Source organism: Phalacrocorax aristotelis, chromosome 3 (assembly GCF_949628215.1).
Source record: "Phalacrocorax aristotelis chromosome 3, bGulAri2.1, whole genome shotgun sequence".
In the NCBI taxonomy this organism is placed as follows: Eukaryota; Metazoa; Chordata; class Aves; order Suliformes; family Phalacrocoracidae; genus Phalacrocorax; species Phalacrocorax aristotelis.
The window spans coordinates 109,381,481-109,409,381 of record NC_134278.1 but is presented as its reverse complement, the minus strand read 5'-3'; the positions used below and the strand labels follow the sequence as shown (position 1 = coordinate 109,409,381).

Sequence of the window (27,901 nt, the reverse complement as noted above, 5' to 3'; positions counted from 1 at the left end):
GAAATTATTTTAGGCTCCTTGCAAAAGAACAGCCAGAGATGTATTACATTATAGTTAATAATTATAATGCAATTAATAATTACTGTTATGATTACTTAACCTTTTTAAGTATGCATGTTCTTTTTATGTGCTTTCCTCCTTGCAGATTTATCATTTATGGTATTTCTGTTTGCATGTACTTAGCACCTTTTAAAATGAAGCTTAAAATGTATTCTCAAGCAAATTAGAAACTGCTTTGTATTTTTGGAGGCCATCTCAGAAGGAATGGACTAGCATTTTTGATCTACCTGTGCTGATGGGGCTTGCACTTTGTGTTATGTCTTTTTCCCAGACCTTTGACAGAAAACGCTGTCTTTCTGTTCTCAGTATTTTAATCATTACTGGTAATGGTCTAATTATTAACTCTTGGAGCAATTGGGAACCAGGTGTATGCCATCATCCCAATATAGTGAATTCTGCCAGCTCCTGAAGGAAGGAAACCTCCAGAAGTTTGCAGAATGACACATTTTGTAACTGGATAATGCAATTGCTTTTCACGTATCAGTCAATATTAAAGGTTATAGACTCTTTGCCATTGTTCACATGCCTCTTGGCAACTAGACAATTTTAAAATCCTTAGTGGACAGAGGTCAGTATGCAAGTCTGCACAGGAAACGTCTGTAAGTCTGAACAAATTACGGATACAATTTTAAATAGACATAGAACCACCGCGCCCTCCCCCCCCAAGTAATGACTTAAAATGATAAAACCACTTGGGTAAGTGGTCTCCAAAATCTGGTGAAATTAGGCCTAAATTTGGGCTTCTCTTTGAGGCCCTGCACTGCTTGAGAAGTCCTGTCTGCACAGAAAGATGAGTCGAACTTTGTAATATTTGTTTCTTTTTCTTTCCTGGCTGTGATGGGGTCGTCTGACGCAGTTACCGCCCACGCTTACACAGATGAGCAGCGCAGCAGACTGGTGTATCTCTTGCTACGTCAGCATTTTCAGCTGAGTTTGTGTATCTCCAGAAGTGTCTCATGTCTGCTGAGCTGCATAACCAATGTGGATGTGCTGGAAGACTCAAGGGTCTAAAGCGTTACGCAGCTCTTCCTCTCCCTCAGATAAGCCCTTGCTAGCTATGTTTGTGTTGATATCTCCTGGGCAGCTTTCCCATTCTGCTTGAGCTGCTTCTCAGCACAGCCTATTATGGGTAGGTCTCAAAAGTTTTCCTTTTGTTCTCAGATTTAAATATCTTCATTACTGAGCAAGGACAGTTGAGGCTTTGGGATTCAGTTGATCTGAGTGTTGTGGTGGGTTATTTGTTGTTGGTCTTACACCACCCCCCCATGTCCCCCCCCGCCTTCCTCACTGAAGTAAACTATGAACTATATTTGCCTGTCTCACTGGTTAATGCAATGGTGTCTATAACAGTTTTTGAGATACTTGCAGGAGAGTGCCCTTAGAAAGTAAAGCACTATTGGTGGTGGCGGTACTGTGATACTATAATCACGTCTGAATCTTCCATCATTTAAACACAAGTCTAGGTTTTCTGCACCTCAGCTTGGAATAAGTTATACCATCATCACTGGACTCCAGCGTGCTCTGTGGAATCCAGGGTGCTCTGTACATCAGTAACGTACCAGTTATTTGTGTCTTTCATAGGACAAGGAAAGAAAAGCAATGGTTGAAGGTTTCTGTTGTGGATCAGAGCTGATATTGACCAGGTATTGCCTTCATCCCTTCAGGTTGGTAAGCTTTTCCAGTTTCTTCAGCCTGGTTGCTTCTATGCTACCGTATTTATCATTATACGTTTGTTGTTTTTTTTTTTATTGCTGATATAGCTTATTGAGACTTGAGGAACTTTATTTGCTTAACCTTGGATCTCCAGAGGAGAAGCTGGTTACTTTGAACCTTTCAGCCTTCTGCTCTTAAAAGTGTTGAAAGAAGCAACTCTAATTTAGGGCTTTTATTGCAATTTTAAATGCACAAATAGATACCTTCATTCTTACAATCAACATCAAAAGGCCAGAGAGTCTGGAATATATCAACCATATATTGGTCATTCAGCATTAATCAACTTACACATGCCTATGTCTATCAGGGTCTCTTCTTCCAATGTGTTCGCTCAGCCCCACTGCTGGAGAAATACAAAGTCAGGAGGAATCCCCGTAGGCCCCAGTTGTTATGTGCTGTAAGTAAGGACAACTTGGCTTGCTGACATACTTTGGCACAGACATAGTGTGTTGTCACATGGATGAGCCTCTGTGCTTATTTATATGCAATGCATTACACTTTAGCCATGGAGTTTGGATTTTCTGTTTGTGCTTCTCATGAAGATTGCTTAAAATAACAGATCCTAAGAGTTGCAGACTGATTAGTTAATTTTACAACTGATAAAAACAATAAACTAATAAACATCAAAGGACTTATGTCCAAAGTCCGAAAACATAAAGAAAGAACACATATCTAAATGTCTGACAATTTCCAGCCTGTGTGTACTTGTACATTTGTGTGTTATGATGCTTCTCTTTTTGTGTTGTACAGTCTGTGCGTCATCACTGCTTAACTCCACTCTGTGTGTTGTGCAATTTGTTTGGGTTTGCATCTTACAAGTCAATATATTGGGTTTCGTTAGTGCTCTGGTTCTATAAAGTGAATTATCTCTTTGGATGGGAAATACAACTAAAGAACAGATAGGTTGCTTGAGGAGGACAATGTTCTTTTTTGTGTGCATAGGTATTACTCAACAGAGCTTGTGTATACTAGACCTCATGCCTTTTTTTTAGCTAAAATAGGATTGGATTGCACATGTAATACACAGAATAAAATTTTAGAAGCACGTTTCTATCTAAAACAATGGAGTTAAAACATACCCTCTTATTCTTCCCATTCTGATATCTCCTCTCAATCCTACTATTGTTACTTTCATGCACTAAATATAGGCTCATTTGCTATATAAATCTAGCGATAGGCAAATTCTGCCTGAGAAGCTTCTATTAATGTATAAAAATGCCAATGTTCTTGCTAGATAAGCTAATTATGCAGAACAGGAAAAGTTATTAGACCACGTGTGACCTGCAGTCATGCAGGAAATATGTAAGAAACTCAGAAATTAACATAGATCTCACAAGTTCCAGTCAGTATGTTAATCAAAAAGCATCTTTCCTCTGTTCATTTCCTCTCTCTTGTTCTTCCTCAGCTTGCACACACCCTTTATGGTTATAGTACCAATAATAATGCATGACATAATGATAATATATGGAATATCTGATGGGGAAATGTAAACTCTTTTCTTTTTTTTTTTTTTTTTTTTCCTGCCACCAGTCTGTATTGTGGCAGAGAGAGCAGAAGATGCTGGATGCTGTGGCTCAGGAGTGCAGCTGACATGATCTGCTTGCTCACCCTTGAGAAAAGGGGCCCGTTCCTCCCTTTGCATGCTGCTAGCTCTGGTGTACATAGGACCACCATGCTACACCCATTCAGTTCACTGGTGTGGCAGGTCTTGGGTAGTTTTTGGTGGGTTACTGAACCAAACTGTTAATGTATGGGGGTCTACAAGTGCCAAGACCAGTTCAAGAAAAGCCTAGGGAATTTCCCTTATGCAGACCTTTCCACTTTTCTGATTCACTGCATAAATTTGTCTCTTTGAGAGAACTTTTGAGAGAACTATTTGAGAGAAATTATTCTACAGTGATAAATGTGGCACAACTGTTCTGTAATTTTGCTTTTATTCACTAGATACAGATCAGTGTTTTTCTTTTCTCCTAAAGTCTCCTTTATGTTGTGGGATTGTCTAATGACAAGCTCTTCAAAGGAGAGAAACAATATTCTTACGCACATGGAAGCCTTCCATTGTTTCCCCTGCTGCTCCTTTGGCTCGATGCTGTATTCAAGGAGTAATTGTGGGAAGTCAGTGCTCCTCTTCCTAAACATAAACTAGGTTGAACCGCACTCTTCCTGTCTGCTATTGTTAGCAAGAGCATTAGAAAACTGCTGTCTACCAAGTCAAGCATGGAAAAGAAAAAGCAGGACAATTAGCTTTTTTTCACAGCTGAATGCAATATCTACATTTTACCTCCAGTACATAAGATTGTTTGTCAAATAATCTTAATGAGCGGGATGCTTTCATTCCCTTTAATGAAATAATATGGGGAAATAAAGCAAACAGGTTTAGGTTCTGCTTTTTTCTCAGTAATGACAGTGTCTTTCACACCAGTGTTATTCCATGAAGGGATCAGTTGTATGTTTGTTCAGCAAGCATAGTAAGGACTTTTTCAAACTTTCATAGTCTCTTTAGCTAAGATCATTATTAAGTAATTTGTCCTGAACCTTCTCTGTGTTGCCACAAAAGAAGTCGGTGAAATACAGTCACACTTAGACCCATATAAGTAACTAGTTCCTGTATTTCTTAGTGTCTTCTTGATTCAGTTTGAGATAGTTGGGTGAAAGTCAGAGCAAAAGAAAAAAAAAAAAAAAACCAAAACTTAATATTTATGGATATATTTATTTGCAGAGAAGGACTAGCATAAAACATGTGTAAGAGAAATGCATTACACGGTCACAAACTATTAAGGAGGATCTTACTATAAATTTGTTCTTTTCAAGCCTGGATAGTTGTAATGAAGCTTTTCCTGCTGCTAAAATTTTCTCCACTGATATGTCTTGGGGATTTTGTTATTCACAATCTTCCTTCCAATGCAAGGAATTTTCACTGGGGTCAGAAAAAGTGTTGTTTTAGGGCAAGTGTGAAATATCATATGGAAATTCCTAGTATAGAGGAAAGAATTTAATTTTGTGTTTGGAATTAGGTTCAAGCTTTTGGTTTTGTTGTTTAAAAAATACTTCAAAAAGCAATATTAATTTTCTGAGCAACACATCTAGTTGCCAACCGTTTTGAAGACTGTCAGCTTTTAAAACATGCATGTTGTGACATATTAGAATATTTGCAAGTATCAGATATGGATGATTTGGGCCCAAGAGATTAATCAACTTAGTCTAATTTAACATTTTTATTCCTGCTTCTTATAAGGAAGGAGATTTATAAGGCATCCTTATAAGGTGGATGCATGTATTGTTTCATAATGTGATTCTGAGGAGCATATCATCCTTTTGATTAGGGTAAGAAAATGTTCTTTTTTATATTTAATAAAGACAGTGAATTATGATAAATATGATGAAGGATCTTTTGGTTAATGAGGCATGAATAAGTGTAAGCTTTCCAGGAAGAGATGAATAAAATGATTGTATTTACTGTGGCTGAGCAATGTATTTAAGAATATCTAGTATTGCTATTAAAAAATGCTCTTTTAATAACCTTTTCATGCAGATAACCATAGGCCTATGTGAACGTCAAAAGTAAGGAGTCCTTTTCTGTGTAGAAATGCTCAGTTTTAAACCTGAGTTTGAAACTGCAGGTCTTCTGCAAAAGCAGTGGAAAGACAAGTGTTCATTTGGCAGAAAGAGTGAAAAAGAAGTCTTGAAATGTGAAATGAGATCTAATGGCTTGTGCTACAACAAACTTTACTAACCTACATGGTCAGTTGAAAAGACTAGATGGATTTGGGGACAGATGCCCATCTTAAAAATGTACATTTTCATGTCCTTGTGTTCCAGAAAAGTCATTATTCTGGGCTGAAAAATGGTTTAAAAAGTTGAAACGTGTTATAATTTTCTGTCAAAGCAAAGAGTTGACAGGTTTCAGTCTAAAGAAGTCAAGGCCTTGTTCAAATTGGAGCATTTAAATGCAGTAAAAGTTGTTGGAGCAGAGTCTGTCTAAAATACTCTGGCCATAGTGTAGGAGGCCAGTAATGTGATATAATTATGCTCGAGAGTTTGGTTTTCAAGGGACGATTCGAAGTATTCTCATAGCAAAATAATATCTTCCTTATCGCTTGTGTTCTGGGGCGCTGTTTGGTCTTTGTACCTTAGGGCCTAAATGAATATTCAGCAGTTCTGTAGGGATAAGGACTAAAACCCTGGTCCAGCTGAAGTCAGTTGTTTTCACAGTGATCTCATATATTCAGTCTAGAGTATTCCCTTTTTTAATTTTTTTAAATCTTTTTTTAAGCCATAAAGAGTTGTTACAGTCCTTACCAGGTGGTTAAACTGTGTATATACTGAGCTGGAAGAGCATTTCTTGGCATAGGATGAATGGTCCTGAAGACATTTGTCCCATCTAAACTTCCTGGCCAAACTGTAAGAAACTGGAAGGGCAGCAAGGGGGTTGAAGCATGCCACGATAAGCTGTTTGAGGCACATGCGGTGCTTCCTGTGGTGCTGAAGTAACACCAGTTTTACAGCTATGGGACACATGGGATTACTTGTGAAATCTTCCTGACATTGGAAGATTTCAACATTATGTAGGTCAGATTTGCATGAGAGCATGGTTTATGTATGGGGCCTGTTGTTTTAAAGTGGAATGTAATGACTTACCCATTGCCCGGCTGAGGGCTCTTTTTAAATGTTAAACACCCGTGGAACTACGGTGGAAGCAGCCTCAGTTGGCCACATTTCTGAGAAAAGTGCATCACAATAGCACATTAGTCATCCTTGCTCGATCAAAACAAGAAGGGTGAATGAAAAAGCATAGCACAATGTAGAGCTCTCAAGAGCAGCTTATATTGAAAGAGCTGCGTGGTTGGGTTGGTGTTTTTTGTTTTTTTCTTTTTAAGCGTGTGTGAAGACACTGCTGCTACTTGAAAGCCTCTCAGTTTTAGGTTTGAAAAACTACAGGCTCCTTAGGATTGCAGGACCTATAGTAATGGTTGATTCAGCCCTTTATCCTTTGGAAGAAGAGAAGCAAAATTCTGGCTTCTGCTGTGGCATGAGGCATCTGATGCGTCCTTGGAAACAACAAAGTAAAAAAGGTTTGTCTGCACTGTGTAAACATTCAAGAGCACATAACATTTTCTGGGTGAGCTGGGTTTTTGTCCTGAGTCACTACGTTCTTCTTTCTCCACAATGGTGCAGTTAGCTGCTGCTTTCCAGCATGTTACACAGTGCAGTTTCATGGCATGTGAACAGTGTTTGGAGCACATGAAAGACTCTTTAAGTAATAGTGACCAATTGCACTATATTGAATAAACACTGTTAGTCTTTTTCTATTTCAGTGTGTAATAAAGGGCAGTTTTCCAGGATTGATTAAATGGTGCAATGCCAGATGTTAGGCTCTCTTGAGCTGTATGTAATGCTCAGGGAAAAAGGCAGATTTGATGACTTATGGAAAGACCTTTGCTTATAAAAGCAAAACATAGAGATGGTTTTATAGTCTCAGTTGTTGGCAGAAAAAATAGAAGGAACTCTAAATGCAAAAGAATGATTTGAGCACTGCGTATGTTAACTAGGTGTCATGGTTTAACCCCAGCCAGCAACTAAGCACCACACAGCCACTCCCTCACTCCCCCCTGGTGGGATGAGGGAGACAATTGGAAGAGTAATAGTGAGAAAACTCATGGGTTGAGATAAAGACAGTTTCATAGGTAAAGCAAAAACCATGTGTGCAAGCAGAGCAAAACAAGAAATTCATTCACTGCTTCCCATCAGCAGGCAGGTATTCAGCCATCTCCAGGTAAGCAGGGCTCCATCACGTGTAACTGTTACTTGGGAAGACAAATCCCCATCACTTCGAATGTCCTCCCCCCTTTCTTCTTCTTCCCTCAGCTTTATATGCTGAGCATGATGACATATGGTGTGGGATATCTCTTTGGTCAGTTGGGGTCAGCTGTCCCAGCCGTGTCTCCTCCCAGTTTTTTGTGCACCCCCAGCCTACTCGCTGGTGGGGTGAGAAGCAGAAAAGGCCTTGACTTAGTGTAAGCACGGCTCAGCAACAACTAAAACATCCCTGTATTACCAACACTGTTTCCAGCACAAATCCAAACACAGCCCCATACTAGCTACTGTGAAGAAAACTAACTCTACTCCAGCCAAAACCATCACACTAGGCCATCAAGATGAGAATGATTTTTGTGGCTGCTTGTAAAATGATGCATCAGTCAGATGTTAGCCAGCATTGAAGGAAAGTGTCAAAAATGCAGCAGTAGAGACACCTCGATATACCTACCAGGTGATACTCATAATGCTGAAGGCACCAAGCTCACACCTCTAAGTTCACTTCGTGCTTCATTCTCATGTTTGTTCATCCAGCCTCTTTGGTTCTGTGGGCAAAATTTCATGCTGGAACTCACTTAAAACTGGCTCATGAATCCACTGGGATATGAGGAGTTCTTTAAGAATATGAAACATTTTTACATGTAATATGACTTAGACATTGGCCTTTTTCTGTACAACTAATTTCATTATAATTTCAAGCTGTGATGTTATGCAACAGAGAGAATCACCCTCCGCTGTTATAGTCCCTTTTATTCTCTGCCTCTTATTTGGTTTGCCATTGAAACTTTGGGACAAATGCCTCAAGAAATGGTGCAACAGTCTCTCTAAGGCTTTGGAGGCCTGGACAAAGCAATGGAGAGAACATGCAACGTGCAACTTATGCACTAGGGAATCATGAAGAAGACATTCAGTTATTGTTTTTTTTGTATTCTGAGTAAAATTACAGTTGTAATTAAATTAAAATACAGAACTCAGGCTTACGAGGTGTTCAGCACCCTCTGCTCCTTCTGACGACAGTAGCTTTGAAGAGTGATAGTTCAGATTTATTTTTTCCCCTCCCCTCCCATGGCTGTGTACCACAGTGACATTTGTTCCAGTCCTGAGATGGCATTTAGATCAAACATTTGGAATCCAAGTCTCTAACTCTGCTTAAAAGACTAACTCCAAGGCACATAATAAGGCTATGAGGATAAGCTGCTGCTTCAGATGAGTGGAAATATTGTTTTAAAAACTATGCGTGTGTCATAGGAATTCAGAACTAGATTTGGGGCTTTTTTAAACTCCTTTTAAAAAATGCTGGATTATTATTGGGCACGATCTGTGTATGTGTTACACTAAAATGTAATTGACAAGAAATGAGTCTTAACCTATTATGCTTTTTAGGAGGTCACTAATTTTTAAAGAAAACCTTTGTTCAGTGAGTTACAAGTGATGTGTCCTAAAATATAAATTTCCAAATATGGATTAGACCTCACAATATAAAATAGTTTGGTTTATGCCCAAGCAAATAATAAACTTACTTGTCTGATATTAAGCATTAAAGTAGGATTAACTAAAGGTGCCTTAAAAAAAAAAAGAAAGGACGATTCCTTGAATGAAACTTCAGAAGGGCAAGGTTTTGCACTCTGTGTATGCTCCCTATACATCTGACTTTGGACAGAATGTGAGTGCAAGAGGGGATTTTGAGAATGTCAGGGGGAAAATGTCAAAATTTCATTCACTTAATTTCGAGAAGATGTGAGTCTTAGCTGCCTGCGAGTATGTCTGCCTGACTAAGTCAAAGTTAAAATGCAGTTGCCTCTGGAATCAAGTTGACAACAGAGTGATTAGGCAGTATCTGTGACCAGTTATTTATGCACCTTGCCTTAAAAGTCCACAAGGACCAAGACAGCCCCACCAAGAGTCTGGGCTGAAGCACCCACTTGCAGGAAGTGTCATCAATGCAAATTCTGGGCTCAGTGTTGGGGCTGGTCCTGTTCAGTATCTTCACTGATGATCTGGATGAGGGGATTGAGTGCATCCTCAGTAAGTTTGCAGATGACACCAAGCTGGGTGGAAGTGTTGGTCTGCTGGAGGCAGGAAGGCCCTACAGAGGGACCTGGACAGGCTGGATTGTTGGGCCAGAGCCAAGGGTATGAGATTCAACAAGGCTAAGTGCTGGGTCCTGCACTTGGGTCACAACAACCCATGCAATGCTACGGGCTTGGGGAGGAGTGGCTGGAGAGCTGCCTAGAGGAAAAGGACCTGGGGGTGTTGGCTGACAGCTGGCTAAACATGACCCGGCAGCGTGCTCAGGAGGCCAAGAAGGCCAACGGCATCCTGGCTTGTATCAGGAATAGTGTGGCCAGCAGGAGCAGGGAGGTGATCATGCCCCTGTACTCGGCACTGGTGAGGCCGCACCTCGAGTACTGTGTGCAGTTTTGGGTCCCTCACTACACAAAGGACATCGAGGTGCTGGAGCGTGTCCAGAGAAGGGCAACGAAGCTGGTGAAGGGTCTAGAGAACAAGTCTTATGAAGAGCGGCTGAGGGAATTGGGGTTGTTTAGTCTGGAGAAGAGGAGACTGAGGGGAGACCTTATCGCTCTCTACAACTATCTGAAAAGAGGTTGTAGCGAGGCGGGGGTCAGGCTCTTCTCCCTAGTAACAAGCAATAGGACGAGAGGAAATGGCCTCAAGCTGCTCCAGGGGAAGTTTAGGTTGGATATTAGGATAAACTTCTTCACCAAAAGGGTTGTCAGGCATTGGAACAGGCTGCCCAGGGAGGTGGTTGAGTCTCCATCCCTGGAGGTATTTAAAAGAAGGGTAGAGGTGGTGCTTGAGGATATGGTTTAGTGGTGGACTTGGCAGTGATAGGTTAGCGGTTGGACTCAATGATCTTAAGGGTCTTTTCCAACCTTAACGATTCTATGAGTCTGTGATTCTGTTTCAGGGGAATTGAAGTCGATATTAAGCCTGCTGGTAGCTGAACAGGTTCCATAGGTGTGTATATAACGTGTTGTCTTCAGTGTCACTGGACATATTTTACTGCTGCTTTTTATATCTCTATGACTGAAAGTGAAAAAGAAGCAAGCAGGGGATGGATGGACAGTGGGGGGAAGGTTTGTCTTCACTCTTCTCGCAGTTCTTTGATCCTACCCTTCAATCCTGATGCCTAGGGAGCTGCAGAATGACACTGTTGCTAAAAACTGGTTTTGTTCTTGGATTCTTCCCTTAGAAACATAGTTTTTAGATGAAGGAGAAAACAATTATTTCTTCTTCTAAAAATTAGTAGGCTGGAGTTAATTGAGGATGTAGGCAAAACCACATAAATCTACCTAGGGGCATGTATCTGAGTTTCCATGTCCTGTGCAGAAATGAGAAACCAAGAAAAAAATGTAGGTGTCACTCTATAGTGATCTGGATGTGGGAGATTAATTTCAGAAAATGACTGGCATTTTTGTGGAGGGAAGTTGTTTTTTTTTTTAATCTGAATTAAAATATAAGTGCACTTGCAAAGTGAGCTTAAATCTAATGAAACAAAATGGGGGACCAAAATCTGGTAGACAGCAATGAAAATAAAAATAATTTGTGACACAAGTGCTTTCCATTAAAGAACCTCAGCATGGTAGATGAATCTTGTCCTGTTTGAAAATACAAGGTCTCCTGTGTCTCTGCAAAATGCACAAAAATGGGCTCCTAGAATTTCAGTACTTTAACAAAGCCTTAAAAAGAGCTGAAAACGAGGGAGTCCTCACCCTAAACGTCAGCTACTTGGCAAAGCTTTGGACAGTTGGCATTAACGTCAGTGCTAGTGTTCAGCTGACATCCTTGTTCAATGTATCTTTCTTACTGCAACTGGCAAGGGACAAGAGCTATTGTGACTGAAACTTTGAAAGCAATATTTAATTAAGTAAATTGATGTGCTCATTGGGAAACTGCAGATGATGTCTATGTGGCCTTTTTTTCTTTATTAAAGGCTCTTGACGGGATGCTCTTTGCATTTAACAAAGTTATATCTTTACAATAAGTGCTTAGTGGTTTGCATGCTTCAACTCACCGCTCAGTGGGTATCAGTGGTGGAGTTTTTCCTTTAAACCTATACGTTCTCCACTTACACCTTCAGGAAAAAAATACAATATCAGATGGTGTTTGGCTTGTGCTGAAGGTACAAATCATCCTTCTTACTGAAGTCTGAAATGCTGTTCAGTTCTGCTTAAGGACCCAAATCAGGAAAAAGATAACATTTCAGCGGGTTGCTTCCCCCCTCTTCCAAAAGTATTTTTACATACACAGTGCTCATGGAAGTGAAAAGGAGAAAAATGCTAACATTTTGGAGGGGAAAGCAATTAACGACTTGTGCAGGGAAAGATGTAATCATTATCCTCTGCTTGGGCTTCCCGAGAAAGAGAGAGAAACCAAAATATGAATGCTAAAGGGTTAACCACAGCATTGAGAGTAATTTTCTATTGTTTTTCTATTAATATAATTCACCAACTTACCACTCATCACCTTTTCCAAGTTGTCTCCCTATAGCAATGAATGGCGCCATAGACAAACCAGATGCAATCTTGTCTCTGTTTTCTATTCATAAGAATTTGCAAATTTCTTAAAAAGAAAAGTAAGGAAAAGTGTGAGAAAAATGTTTGTTTTGTAGAAGCTGCACCAAGAAGCATTGAGAGTAAGGGACTCTCTTTTTGCTCTAATCCCCTCTGCTATCTGATAGGCCTCTACATTTCTGCAGTATGACTTGATTTCCTTAAAGGAGTTGTTCTGTGTCATTGAAACAAACCTAGATTCCCTTCACAGCAATCTTGATGACCTCAAGCTTGTATTATGAATATTTAAAGCATGTTGTCAGAGCCCTAGGTCCAAAATTGGGCTCTGTTTCTCCTCACCTTTTAGTTTGCTGTAAAAATATCTGCACATAATTGCCACATGCATGTTCTTCTGTCTGCAGCATGATAGCATGAATGCATGGACTGTTTTTTGTTATAGGTTTTTTGTTTTGTTTTGTTTTTTCCCCAGTAGTGTTGCTCAAAGTCCTTAAATTTAAGTCTTGTCTTTACTAGGTAAATCCATTATTTTTTCCTTAAAAAGAAATCTATGGCTTTTCTCCTTTTTTGGTCTCTAAGCTCCTTTCAGTTTTAGCTGACTTTAAAAGATGGAAAGCATTTATATTTCTTTACATGGCAAACAACCATATGCTTTATTTGAATGTAGGTTAATTAAGTTTTAAAAAAAAAACAAACAAAAATCCAGCCCAAAGCCCAAATTAATGAAAACAAAAGGTGTCTGCAAGAGCAGATAGTTTGTATCTCTTTTCTTGCAGTTAAATCTGAGATGAACGTAAAATGTCAAGTGTCCTCATTATAATAGCAGATTTCTAGGTTTTTACAAGCATAAAAAATTGTTATAAGAGTTACTTATTTTCCTTTGATGTATCTTTTTTATAACTTATGTAATTTTCAATGAGCTGCACAGACTAGGCTCTCGCATTGTGAGTGAGTGTTCGTCAGCAGTCCAGGCAGAACTTCTGGAGGCTGGTCACATGAAGAAGTCATCCTCCTCCATTCAACCGCTGAACTTCAGCAAAGGCTAGCCAAAACAGATTTAAAACAGTTATTGTTCTGCAACAGCAATTACTGTAGTTGCTACAAGGAAGTTAGATGATCATAAATGGGAGGAAGATCGGTTCAGCAATTGTGAATCCTTGCTGCTACTCGTTTCTCAGTATAGAGCCTTGAATGAATAGAATTAACTTGTATTTGTTTAGAAACTACAATTGAGGCAATATTTTACATTTGCCACCAAGCTGCAGAAAAACTCATTAGTAAAAAGAAAATCAACATTAGTTCCTTCCTGTCAGTTGCACAACAATGAATTTTTCTCACCTTGTTTGATGATTTGCATATATGCATGTGCATGTAGGCTGGTTGGCCTATTTAAATAGTAATGGCAAGACCTGAAAAGTTTATTGCCTTATATGGAAGATTTTTTTGACAACTTCTGTCGCCTTTTTGATCAGTGGGGAGCTTTGCCATATGATGTTAGTGGACCAAGACTTTGTCGAGTGTTGCTAGCCCCTAACACTGGAAATCTGCCAAAAAGCCCATCTGACTTCCTGGCTGATGTTGCATTTGAGGTATCTCTGGCTCTTGGTGTTGAACAGGAAAAAAAGCTTACACTTGGATAGATTTTCCTGACTTTTGAAGAGCATCTTGTCTCTGTATCTCTTGCAGACTGTGCTGTAAACACTTCTTTAACTACTTCCAGAGCTCGTTTCCACAGGCACAACATTTGGCTATGCCATCTGATTACCACCAAAACAGAGGAAAACAGTCTTACACAGTCACTTTGTTGACTGCCTTATACTCTGTTATCGTCCAGCCGGTGTTTACAGGATGCCACAGTTAACGCTGCCCAGATGCTCTATCTGTGGGAAACCTAGAAACCAGGCAGCACCAACCGCCAGTGTTTTCCAAATTCAACTGTCTTATCCGAGGTCTAGCCTGTTTGTGCAAGTGGGGGTCACCCCATGGCCTGGGTGTGCTGTCAGTTAGCCCTGACAGGAGATAGCACTGCTGAAGATGTTGAAGTTTGTGTTGTTTAGGCCACTTACGGCTTTTCAGCAAACGTTTTGGAACAAAGTGATGTGGATTCCCTGGTGGTTTGTTGACCTAAGAGCATTTTTTAACCTAACACTGTGCTAGGAATACCACCTCTTCCCTAACTACAGGAACCTTTTATGCAGTTGCTAGCAAAACACATGGATATTGCAAGAGTTGCATGGTTTCCAGAAGATAGACTACAAATGGCATTTAGCCTGTATTTTCCTTTGGTCATTATTTTTGTGTTTGGGTGCACATTTTTTCCATTTTACTGTTTAACACATGTGCTGATGGTCACTAAAATCAGTCGCATCAGCTTTTCAAGGTTCAGCTTTCTTAGGAGTGCTTGCTCCTAAGAAACACACAACATTTTCTTGTGACAGATTTTAGAGTGCGTATATCACATTTGCATACCCACTAATCCTAAGAACTGAAGACGTAAAACCATTTTCAACCATGCTGAGGGGATAATGGAAGTAAAATATACAATCAAATTATATAGTGTCATTATAAATTCACGCCAATGATATTTTACTGAAAAGAGTTAATATTTTTCATTAAGTAAACACTTCAGAAATGGCCACATTCCACTAAATGCATATCTGGAGTGTAAAAAAAGGTCAATAATTTGTAAGTACCTCCATTAATTTCCTACAAATTGCATTAAAGGCACAGAAATCTCTCTCTAAAACAACTTTAAAAAATTATATATCTTTGATTATGTTTTTTTAAAATATGCATTTCAATTTCATCCCTTTTTAATCTTTTTTTTCTAAATGGGTTCTTTGGAGTTGTGTGTTTCTATTTAAGAAAGTGTGTGTGTGTGTGTTTGTTTGTTACCTGAGGAATTAATAATTAGTTTCCTGTATATTTTGATCATCTTATACAAGAAACTTTTGTGTACAACACACGAATGATGCCATTACCTGAGGTCCTACTACGCTTTTAAGCGTGTGAATAGACATTTCTTCCTTTAAGGGCTGGAGCTAGGGTTCTTTTAACTGCTTCATATCCACATTCCAAAACCTATTTAAAAACCTGAGTCTAAAGCCCAGCTGACAATGAACTCTATTTTCAGCTAAAACCCCCTCCTCCCCCGCTTTGCCACACACTGTTTCTGCTGCTGGCCCACTTGTGATAAAGACCAAAACTGTTGTTTGGCTGACATGCAGAAGGAGTTGTTTATCAAAAGGAGACTATTCTAGGAGGATATGCTCTTTAAACAGAACAATGGGGATTTTGAAGATAACCAAATCAGTACTACATAGGTGTTAGATCTGTTTTAAATTGTTTCTGTGTTGGAAAGTAGGAGGGGGCCCGGGTATTTGGCTTTGAATCCCTGGCTTGCAAGTGTGAAATGGCTAAATCCAAATTAGCTGCCAACTGTGCTTTGTACTGCAGCTCATGCGTATCTACAGGGCATGAGCACAGCACCTGGGGAGCACAGCACTGGGGGTGTGGGGAAAGGGGCCTCGGAAAATACAATTTCATTTCATGGTCCAGCTGTACCTTGTGCTTCACCCAGGGTTTTTTAATCCATCCCTGGTGCTGCCTAATTCAAATGGCAGTTCCTAAAAGCAGATCTGTAGGTAGAGTCATCTTTTACCAGTTAGATCAGTTTATAGACACATACCCATTCTACTGATAAAAATTAACTGGTTTCTGGACATGCAGAGAAGTATCAATAGGTGGTAAGTCCGAGGAAAAACCAAGGAACCTCAGGGAAAACTTAGTTCTGTACAGAAGATTAGCAGATGTGTGTGATGCATTTTTGTTTGTTCACACCTTCTGCAGAGAGAATCTCACCAAGAATAAAAGTGACCTTCAAAGGCAAGGGAGAGGAACATTGTATTTCCTGTCAAGCTCTTAGATGGCTGTTTCTCTTCTTTCTAAGATATGACAATCCCTAATTTTCTCTAATGAAGACTTTTCTTCAAGTATTTTCGTTTATTTGTGTTACTTCGGGATGATACCCTAATACCTGCTACCAGATCCAACTGAAATTTTCCCTTTTTCATTTACTTGCAGTGGTCTTTTGTGGTACAGTGATCTCATTTAAAAATCTCTTTCTAAAATTAAAAAAGTGAAGATTCCCTATAAATAACAAAGTATCAACTTTTTTCCTCCCTTCTGCTCCCCCCCTCCCGTCCCCGTTAACAGCCAATACTTCTGCCTGTTTTCATATGATGCCTCTATACATGAAAAGAAAAGGAGCAGAAAACTTCCTTCTTCTCTAGTGCTGATTATATGCAAGCGATTTATTTAAGACCACACAGTGAACTGCTTGCAAGAGTGGGATGATTCTCTCTATCAGTCATCTGGTTAAAGCTCAGCCTAAATATGCTTGGATACTTGTGGGTGGTTCAGGGGAACATCTGGAGGTGCCCACTTTCCCTGAAATGTCTGTTTTGATTGATTAGGGAAGGAGAAATGTCTTTTGCGTTAATCTGGTAGACATCTCCTGGCCCCAAAATTCAGGAATAATCTCTATTCAGTGTAAGCTTCCTACCTTCTCCCTCCTCCAATCCAAATACAAACTTTTAAGTGTGGAAAGGGCACCTCAGTGACCCCTGCCTAACATCACTGACACAGTTTGGCATCTTTACCTGAAGCCTAGATTTATTTTCTTAAAGATTCCTAGTAGGTAAACCCCATGGAAAAACTAACTCTTGACAGCTTTTGCTGTTTTGACCATCATCTTTTACAGCCAAGTGTGATGCTGTGGAGACTAGGAGGGGCAGTCCTCTTTTTTGTGCTAGAGCCAGCCTTACTGTTTGTCTTTTATTCTGTCCTGAAGTGATGCACTTTCAGAAGCTGTTTCGCACAACTAGGAAGAAAAAGTGACACCATGGTTATTCAGAGAGACGTAGGGATGTGCTTTATGCAGCAAGGTAAGTGATGTAGGCTGATTATTGCAGTAAGTTTTACCAGAGGCAGTGCTGGCAAGAGAGGTAAATAATGAACCCTTTTCTGTACTTGCTCAGAGTAACTGTGTCACAAGGGGACACAAGTATATCTCAGTCAACAATCACAGCCCTGTAATTTCCTGTGGTGGGCAGTCCTGGTGGAACTACACTTTGTGCTCTGCTGTTAAAAGTTTGCTTCGTAGGTATGTTGTCTGGGATTTAACCAAAAGAGATCTTATTAAATCCAAATGATCCTATTTAAACTGAAATAGATTCCTAAAAAGGGATAGGGTTTTAATTAGTGTGTCACTGTACAGATTTAGGGGCCTATTGTTTGCCCTGATGTTTGAAAATGCTGCCCTTGACTTTTTCTTTTTCTTTTTTTTTTTTTAGATCTTATCCAAGTCAAGAAACCATACTTCCATTTAAGTGTATGTTTTTTGGCTTTGTTCTAATAATGCTTGTCCTACCCACGTAGATTTAACTGACCAGTAATAAAGGTTGTGCCTAGTTATCCCAATAGCTTGTATACATTGACAGGGGTGACAGAAACCAGTTTTTATGATAATGTAAAGTGTAGAAACCCTGCAAAGAAGAAATACATTCCCATACTTCAAATACCAAACAGTTTAGAGGAGGAAGCATTTATACCTCATAGTACTGCTGCAGTCCGGTGAGCACTTCACTGTTGTGCAGGTACCCACAAGCCAAAGTTTGCCAGCGTGTGAGCTCAGTGCATTGATTGTTGCTGCTTGAACTCTGGACTTGCTTTGCTGATTCGTTGTTTGCTTTAACCACGATGCTGGATGGAGCCTTTGGAGACTATCACAATGTAAATAAATGCAAGTGTGTTTGTTTCTAGCCTGTTTAAAAAAAAAAAAGTGTATGTGTCAAAGAAGGGGGGAAAAGCTGTTAAGGATTCATTTGCATGCCTTTGAGATGCAGGAGGTACAGGAAGCAATGGGTTTAGGGGAGGGCTAGCAAAATCATTCCATAGGGGTAAAACAATAGGGAAACACGAGAGTGGTTAGATGCTGTTAGATTAGATTAGTGCAGATTGATTTGGCAAGTGGTGTTTATTTTGCTATTAATTATACAGAGGTACTTGAAGCTTGCAGAAGAAGTCTTATCCTACAAGTCAGCATGAAGAATGGTTAGTTTGGTGGGTGTGTATTTTTTTTTTCTATATCATCCGTAGGAAGAGATTACAAGTTTTAATTTTTTTTTTTGGGGGGGGGGGGTAAGGAGGCTATACTTCAACTAGCAAATGAAAGGTAGCAATACGGTAGTTCAGGCATACTAAATTGCTCTGCTGGCATGATTGTCCCTAGGCTAGATTTTTGTTCATCTTTTGTATTAGTGATATTTTTCTTTGTGTTTTTGTCCTTGTTGTTATAGTTTAAAATACGGTGAAATAAGCTGACTCGTACCAAGTTTTATGTTTCAGCAAAGGAGACACTGCAAATAGAAAGAACAAATGAATTCACAGCTGGCTAGAGCTAATTTTGTGTAGTTACAGGCTTACAAAATGGATTTCTCTGACAGTTAGCTCTTTGAAAGTAAAATAGGAGGCATGGCATGGCCTGAAACTGAGGGAAAGGTTGGAGTTTCGGAGGGACAGCCTCTTTGTACAATTGCCAAATCACCTCTCATTTACTTTGTATTTGTAGACATAAAATAGGGCACAAGTCTGATGGCTGCAAACAATTCTCCTCAGTACTTGTGGTTTCCCTTCAAAGTTTTTGCTTGCTGCAAATGTTTTCTCACTTTTTGTGAGGGAGAAACCTGGTGTAAGACATGGCTATGGAGTGTCAGAGTTCAGCAAAACAGTCTGTGACGAAGCCTCCCCACCACTTTAGTGCACCTACTTCTGCTCACAGGAGCCTCCAGAAAAACCTGAATCAAAACAGCCACGCTGCAAGTAGGTGGTGATGCTCGTAGCCAGTGGGAACCTTTTCCAGCAGTATGTTTTTGGACTAGACAATCCCTGTTCCACATCCTCGACTATCTTCCTCTACTTCCTTCTGGTACTGCTCTTTCATACTTCTTTTCTCCTGGTTTAGTTACTTCCTCCTCTCAGGACTACACAGATGCACAATCCCATCTTATTTACAATCTCTTTTAATCCTGCTGTGAGGGAGGGCTGCTTCCGTTGCTTTGCTCCCTTGTAATGCAACTAAAGCCACCATCAGCCTCGTCTAAAGGAGGGAGATGGTTTGTCATCAGAGCTTCTCCTGACCTCCAGGCCCCTCCTGTCAGGTACCTCTCTTTAGGCTGCACCTTTAGTAGATAAACAGATAACGGGCTCCTGCATTTCTCAGTGCAGGTCTTTCTTCCTCGAAAGGGACCTATGTGATCTTTGGAAAATACATGTGTTTGCCACAATATTATTCTATTAGCATAACATGAGTTCCAAAAGCTGGCCTATTTATCCACCTTGGGTGACTGTTCTGCTTTTTCTCTCTTAATTTCTAAACCAAATTTAATATGTCTATTAAGTGCTACAAAAACTATGTGTAGACTGGTACTTTCTGGCTTAAGTTAACTGTAGGATGGATTTGTGTTTTTCAGCATTTCCTTTGACCCACTTTGCTAAATTAGTTTCCAGTTTCCTTGAAAAAGAATGTCTTGTCTCCTTTCTGGTTTTGCTATTTCCTTTTGCTGGCTGAAATATTTAACAAAAAAATTGCGGCAAGCAAAAGCCATGGACAAAGTGTAAGAGGGGGAAATTTCATTGGCTAAACAATACAGAAGGTCAGACTTTGTGACCTTCACTTTTAAATGTATTTTCAGACCTTCCTCAATTCTTAACTGAATTACAATTGGCAAGATTTTTTTGCCTGATTGCACATTAGGCAGGTTGAAGATAAATCCTTTTCTCTTTCAGTTTTTACTTTTGTGATGCTTGTGATGATGTCATCATATTTGCTTTTTGGTCGTCCATGGAGTGTTTCATAATAAGTGTGTTGCCTGGTAATAAACCAGTGGACTCCCTCTCCCTGTATTGATTTTTTGAGAGCAGAAAAAGGCAGCTTTCACATCTTCATTGCGCATTCTAAGTCATTTTAAAGAAGGAAGAAAGGAAAATGAGATAAATACTTAGCCTACCCCTTCATAGTTGTCTTTTAAACATGTGGTACTGTGCTTGGAAACAGTGAGTAATCCTTACGTTTGCAGCTCTGCCCGCCTGGATGTTTCAGGTAAGAAATGAAGTATTTTGCTGACACAGGGCCCTGCTTACTCCAGTGGGTTTCTCTTTGTGCCTTTTGAGAGGCCAGAAAATCTAGTGCATAGGTCATGCAAAGCGAAATTAATTTGGTGCCATCTCGTTTGAGTTCCTGCTTATCCTTATCAGGTGCCTGTGCCCTCCTCCACTGGCTGGCAGAGGCTCTCCGGAGCAGCCTGTGTCAGGAATAGCAAGGAGAGCTGCTTTGGGCTGGAGTGGGGCTGGCTCCCCAGCCTTTAGGGAGCTGGCTGGCTCTGCGCCTGCCCTTGTCACATGTGCATCAAGCTGGCAGTGTCACACTGCCTCTCCTCCTCTCTTGCACTGGCAGTGTTTCTGGATCGTTTAAATAAGATAGTTCTGAAAACGTAGAGTTGCAGTTTTAGAGGCTGACTTTGGGCAGCGTTTACATATTAGATGCCAGATCATGCTCATCTCTGTACTGAATTTACCTTATCTGCTGGGAGGTACCCAGAGCTACAAATGTGACAGAGAGGAGAAGGGCTTGCCTGTGGTGTTTGGAAGGGGAGCATGAGAGGGGTGCACGAGATGGTTGTGTCAGGGCTTGATGTCTTGGGGCTAGCTGGAGCTGTATCAGTGCAAACCATATGTAGGAGGCTAGGACAAGTGCGGTGAAAGCCACAACAGAAGATCCTCTCATCTCAGTGCAATGCACCTATAACCAGGACTTTGTGGTATTACAGCTACGTAAGTGTGGTTCAAGCATTGTAAAACTAAACCCTTCCAAACATCACAAATCATTCTCCTTTTGAAAGTTCTTCATTGTTTCAGCCTTCCCCTCCTCCCAGCCTCAAACTCCTTAGCATCACACTCTAGGCTAAGCATAATAAATCTCGCCCTCATTTTTTAATCTACTTGTTGCACACAATCTGCATGCTATGGAGACCATGGCACTCCTTTTGTATTTTTTTTCCAGCTTTCAAGGTATACCTACTGTTTAGTGCTCTACTCATTCACACCATTACTCAAAACCCGACATTTCCTCTGTTTCATGTGAATTGGACAGCGTGAAATGTGTGCACCCAGAAACCTAACTGTAACCACCTGCTGTTTTCTCTATAGTTACCAGTAAGCAAATGCACTATAAGTATTTGTATCTCCACTTTGGATGCCAAAGAGACATTGATAGCTTTTGAGCCAATCATCTGACATGAAAAATAACCTCACTGAGGTAGGAACCTCGTCCTCTCATCTTTCTACTGTTTGAGAATTCATATTGTAGCTGTGATAGTTTGGATATTGCGACATCGTCAGAGCCATATAGAGATCCCAAACCTAGGACAAGGACAAATTTTTGGTAAGAGCTTCGTTACATAGTTAGCAGCCATAGCTATTTTTGAAAATGTTTGATGTCTGCGCATACCTGGATAAACTTTAGAGGACCTTTCTTAGCTCTTATTTTAGCAGTGTGTTCCAATGGTTATGCTAGTGACCTTTTTCATTACGAGAATTCATGTTAATTCATGGCAAGCCAGAACATTATTATAAACCTCTTGACTGTTCCATTTTTTAGGGCTTTGAAATGTAATCAAAGGTGGATTTATCTGATACTAAGAGATGAAACAGTTACCAGCCTTAGGTTTCCTCCCTTTTATTTTCCTAGGAAGTTACTGCCAGAGTAAACTGAAATTGGAGGTGGTTTATGTTAATGTTGCAGCCTGTAGACTGCACTTGCTCAGGAGTTTATCCAGAAGGATCAGCTGATCCTGCTGCAGAATGGTGACCTCTGGCAGAAACACAGGACAGAGACAGCTGCTTCAGCTCTCCCAGCTAAACCTGCTTAAGGCAGTGAGTGGGAGTTGTTAAGACCATTATTTGTTTAATTGTAGGGCTAATAGATTTTTTGTGTATGTGTGCTTTATTACAATAGAACAAATGAAATAGAAGCAGAGGAAAAATTGAGTGTACTACTTGGGAGCTGGTTCCCAATTATTATTCCTTTTTATTAATGAGAGCCTAAAATGAAAAGTAACCAGAAGCATACTTGGCTTTAAACTTTCCAGTTGTATAAAAAGGCAGCCCACACTGAAACGTCTGGTGCCATGGGGGTGTACAGTGCTTTTAGGAATACAGGGCAAGGGTGAATTTTTAATTAGCTTAGTCTTCTTATTTTCCTCCAAATATAGACAAGGCACTTCTTATCTTTCTCAACTTCGGTACTTGAGAATAGGCAGCCAAATGTGCTCTGAGAACTACTTGCTAGAGAAGTCTGTTAGAAAAATGGCAATCCAAAAGTTATTTGTATTTTAATAAAGAGAGGATAAAGTTCTAAATTATGATAGCTTTATGGAAGTGCAACCCTTTCCCTTCCCGCCCACCCCCACAATTTCCTTTAAAAACAAAACAGAGATAAACCAAATACTTGCTTCACAAGCTACTGCAGGGATCAAACTGGCATTGTGTGCTGGCTTGTGAGGTGCTGCACCCTTTTTCCAATACACCCAAGCCCTGAAACTCGTAGGGAAAGATATGTGTGCTGTGGGAACTACCTCCTATGCTCAGGCCCACTGCGAATCTGCAAGTAATGGTCCTCTCAGGAAAGAAGCTAAGGGCACTTGGCAGTGGAAAGTATCTTGCCCATACTGAGGATGGTGACAGAATTGGCAATGAGGAGGTGACTAGTCATTCTGCAAGGCCTGGTCTGGGGCCAGTTTTCATTTTCGTCTTGTTCTCTTTCTGTTTTTCTTTCTCTCTTGCTTTTGTTATTTATACCAATGAGCAAATGTTGCTTATTTTTAGCAGCATTTCCATTTTGCTCAGGCGCTGATCCTAAGTAATGGAATGCCTGTGGCACTCCCTAGGGCACCATCTCACCTCTAATAAGAGCAGACAAATGCAAGCTTTGGTGCAGGGAGGTATTGATTTGCTTCCAGGCAAGTAGGTGCGTGTGATACATGTAAAAGGTGCCCATACATACCATATATTAGCACTCCAACATCTTAACAAGTGACCTTGCATGATCTGCCTTGGGCTGTTGGTGAGAAATTATTTCTTCATGTTGTGTAGCTCCATAAAACAAGCAGCCTTGCAACTTGCTTATTTTAGAGCGTATCAAACAATGCTAAAAACCCAAGCACACCCAAATCAGCACACCCATTTCCAAAAACAGAGCAAAAGCAAAGATCTCCCTCCCCTGAGTGCAGTCAATTTCAATTCTGGGAGGAGCAAAGTAGATGGATCTATTTATGGAAGCAGATGTAAGAGTTACATAGATAGGGGTGTGTGATGCAAGTGCCATTTTTTCATTTTTCTCTTCTAGATCATGTGTCACTGGGTTATTGCAGAGATGTTAAAACAAGGAACAATAGGCTCCTGAGGGAAGCAGTGTGGGAGGACATCCACTGAGGTGTGGTTGTCTAGGGACCCCTTGCCTGACAGATTAGCAGCTGACCAGCAGCATCTTCCACTGAGTGTCCTAGCAGCTTTATGTCTACTTTCCTACTTTAGGACACAAATTTATGACCTTCTACACTGCCCCTCTTCTAAACCCCTTTAGGCTGGAGATAAAATGTAAGGGAGGGTGTATCCAACCTGAGACAACGAAGTTTATCCTTTCCTATTCTTACCCAAACGTTATCCAAAAGTACTTCAGAACCAAACAGGACTAGCTACATACTTAAAGTTCAAGGTAGGAGATGCAGACTTTTATGTCTTGCCCATCCATGCCAGTCTTGCATCTCCCTGAGGTATGAGGGATTTCCTGGGAGAACAAGTGCCCTTGGTCACTGTGGCCTAGTTTCCATCAATAGACCTTCGCTCCTAGACACTAACTAATTTGTCTTGCTGTTGGTGAGGTGTTTTCTGGCTTATACCTACTGCAGTTTCAGCTGGAAGGAAAGCAGGTGAGGAGGTTGTCCCACACCCTCAGTGTCGCTGGGATCCCACCCAGTCTGCAGGCATAGCTGCATAACTGTTTGGTTCTCTCAGTAAGGTCTGGCTTAGTTGTAACTAGAGTTACAGTTACAGTTAGTTAAACACTTTCTATAGGTTTTTGTCTTCCCCATTTTCAGGCCTGACTCATTTTGATAGGTTAGGGACTTACTATGTTCATGCTTATGCTGGCAGAGGAAACTAATTTGCTGCTGATGGAGGAAGACAGGAGGCTAGGGGGACATTAATCAGGTGCAACCAGAACAGCTGATGGCCCAGTGCTTAATTTGCTAATGCCTTGTCTACCCAACTGTTGTCACTTCTGCCACTGCTAGGAAATGACTATTGGTTGCAATTGAAATGTATTGGAGACAGGAGGCGGAGAAGAAACCTTGCTTAGGAAACAAAGTTATACTGCCTTTGAGGGGGACCCAAATACCTCTTCTACCATAGAACTGTATAATCCTTCCACCTTTTCACCTTTTCCAGTTGCTGCTGGTTTTATCCTTACTCTGGTGGATCTCTGTGATGAAGCAAGTCGTCTCTATGCCAAGTCCCTGTCTGGTTACTGTCATGCAAGATCCAGCATTTATTAACTATCCCAAACATGGTGGAAGGGTGGAAGGTATCTATTCTGAAGCTGCTCTTTTAAATTCAGCCCTATTTGTATACTATGATCTGCATGCCTCTCTGCCCCCAAATTACTAAAATTGTAGCACAGTTGTCCAAGGCTTATTTTTTAGTAAATGACTTTTATAACTGGCATTCAGATTAACTGCCTTCTTCATCTGAATCACAGCAATACATTTAACGTGTGTGGGATATGATACTGTCTCAAATAAATACAACACTGCGTCAGTAGATGTTTTCATATTTTCAGGTAAGCAGGCTGGTGTTGGGAAAAAAGGTTAGTCTATTAACACCTCTGCTCAAAGCAAGCCAACTTCCTTTCTACATGGAATAATTAATTTTTCACATAAGCCTTATAGTGCCTCTGCTATGTTTGCACTTGTAAGTCTCAAACATTGCAGTACAGATCACCCTTTATTAGTGGAATCTGAGGTCATGTGTCTGCATTTAAAATTCACTGTGCGCGGGCTATCGTGCACTGGCTTGTCAGTTCTGTAGGTGTAGGGGCTACAGGCCCGTATTTCAGCTGTGAAGAAAGCAGGGCCTCTTTTAGCACTTAAAGCACCCATGTGTGCAACTCACAGCTATGAGTACCTTCAGCAGACCTTTATAAATGCTATTGATTCATAGCTGGCATTTCACCATCTGTATGGGCAGGATTACATATAAATATATGTGTCCTGTACATAACAGGACCATTTAGAGCATCCCTACAGCATAAAAATAAAGTGGACTTGGGCCCGAAAGCCATTATACCTCTGTGGAAGTCTTGCTGGGGAGAATATTGAAAGGCCTTTTGTCTGTCATAGCCCAGGGCCCACATGTGATTTTAGGTGGCTTCTGTTTATACGGTTCCAGCAAGGATTAAGGATCTTTAACCACAGACAGTTCAGAAATAGGTGATGGTAGGAGAAGTGATTGTAACCAGCATGCCAAGGAAATGTCGGAGATAGGAAAGCTTCTATCCTGAATCATGAATCCTGGGGCTTTCATGGATAAAAAGTTGCAGCTGGAGTTGGAGAGGGTGTAATGACACACAAATCTTTAGTTTAGTCATCTTCTAGAGTCATGGCTAGGGTTGGCTTACAGAAGATGGAAAAAACCTAATGAACCCTGAGGAGGACTGATCTGCAGCTGTCCTCAATAGCTTTCTTGAAGGAGGTATTTTTTTTTTTTTGTATTGCATGCATAACTGCTGTATGTTGCTGTTTCAAGCAGCTGTGTCTTGGCTACTCCAATATGCTTATTGCTGGAACTATCTCTTAAAACTCTGGCCAGCACCTGAAAAAATATTTTTATTTAAGATGGCATTAACATCTAGGTTTCAGCTACAGATTTGTGCTGGGCAAGAAGTAATTGAAATACAAGAGGCTGTCCATGCGCTAGAAAGCTTACTTCTGCCTGCAGGCACTTAACTTTGAAAGAAGAAATGGGTAAAGGTGATCTAGTTTTTTCATCCTATATGAGCTGGCTAGACCAGTCAGTGAGATTCTTAACCGGTGTGAGATTGCAGTAAAATGGGAGCAATCTGGCAGAACTGTAGAAAATGGGATGAAAAAAAAAAATAGTTGTGTCAATCAACACTCAGTAGAGGGGCTAGGAAAAGGACCTCAGGAATGAAGGGTAAGACTGGATTTCAGTTTCTCTGACTATCTTTGTCACCAAATTCTTATGTACCTATATACAAAACTTTTCACTGCTGTGCTAGATCCAGAATTTAAACCTTGTGCTGCTCTGTGACAGAATCTGTTAATCTTGCACAATTCACAAGGGGCATGCCCAAGTGACCTAGAGTGACTATAACTATGCTCGTGAAAGAAGTCCCCATATAAGGTGAATTCTTAGTCATGCAGAGTATGAATTCATAGAAGCAGATTGGCATGACAATCTGAAGGGGAAAAAAGAACATAGAAGAATATATTGATGCATTACGTCCAGTGGTACAGCACTGAAAAAGCAAATGGCTGTTCTGCAAAGAGGAAGGCAATCCCCTAACTTCTGAAATGTGAGAAAAAAAATATGTCTGAAAGTTGTTTGTCCTTGCTCAGTGGATTTTCTTTCTTTATTATTCTCTCCCTCCTGCCTCCGCCCAGCATATTTCCAGCTTTTTTTAAAATCAGAACTGTTTATGGTGGGGTAACTATTAATAAAGTCCAGTAGAATGGTGACAGGAGGGGTAAATGCGTGTAAGTTCAGGAATTGAAGGGGTACATTCACAAGTAAAAAAGGTGTGTTACCTCCAGCTAATTATCATATTTTAGTTAACAGATGTTGGTAAGATTTTAAGGTTGTCTTCTGTGCTAACAGGCCCACGAAAGGAAACTGGGAGAACCCTGGGGTGAAAGTTGCAAGCTGTCTGAGCGCAATGCTCAATACTATGGCTATGTTTTTAAATTACTGCGAGTAAGGAACCTTTTTGTCCTAGAAAGGTTGAAACATTAAATTAGATGTTTTGCAAACATTTAAATATAAGCTTTTGTTAATATGTTATTGGCTAGTTAATATTTTGAATAAAATAAATCATTGTGAAAGCTTTAAAATTAACTCTTTGCAACTGATAATTTAATCATAATTATAGGCAGTGAAGAAAACCTAAAACGTTCAGTGGTTTCAGCAGTAAAACTTAGGAGAATATCTTCTGAAATTCTCTAATATTTCTGATGCAAGAACAGAAGCAGAGAATTTATTTTAAGGAATTGCTTTTTGAAGAATATCCCTGCTAGTAATTTCTTTTTTATTCATGGAATAGCCAAAAGAGGGGAAAACTTTGGGAAGAAAAAAAAAATAGAATTGCAACTCACTGCTTAAGGTGTTAATATGATGCTAACGAACCATAGCCTTTCCACCGCGTAGCAGGCAATATTACCACCCATCTGTGCTGACTGCGATGTGCAAGCAGAAGTCAGGGCTGAAAACCCTCCACCTGTTTTCGGAAAGTAAGTGCACACACACTGAAGTTACTCAGCGTATTCGTTCCGTCTTCGGCGGTCTGGGTGGTGTTGTTACTACTACTTTTCTGCTGTCTCATATCTCTCACCGCCATGTGCCAGCTGATAGGGGAGCTGTGACATACCACA

At 40.3% G+C, this 27,901-nt stretch overlaps 1 long non-coding RNA gene across 3 annotated transcripts; it reads right to left on the bottom strand.

The window, feature by feature from the left end:
- Positions 1 to 1,787: 1,787 nt before the first annotated feature.
- On the bottom strand, positions 1,788 to 27,901 carry LOC142055279 (uncharacterized). Of its 3 annotated transcripts, XR_012659873.1 has the most exons (6): positions 27,626 to 27,901; positions 17,732 to 17,943; positions 12,062 to 12,171; positions 11,624 to 11,959; positions 8,039 to 8,132; positions 6,807 to 6,821 (listed from the first exon to the last, which is right to left on the bottom strand). It is a non-coding gene; the product is annotated as an uncharacterized LOC142055279 (long non-coding RNA). The 3 variants fall into 3 exon arrangements; XR_012659872.1 differs by having other exon boundaries at positions 1,788 to 6,821; positions 8,039 to 11,959; XR_012659871.1 differs by lacking the exons at positions 6,807 to 6,821; positions 8,039 to 8,132 and adding an exon at positions 13,050 to 13,161 and having other exon boundaries at positions 11,037 to 11,959.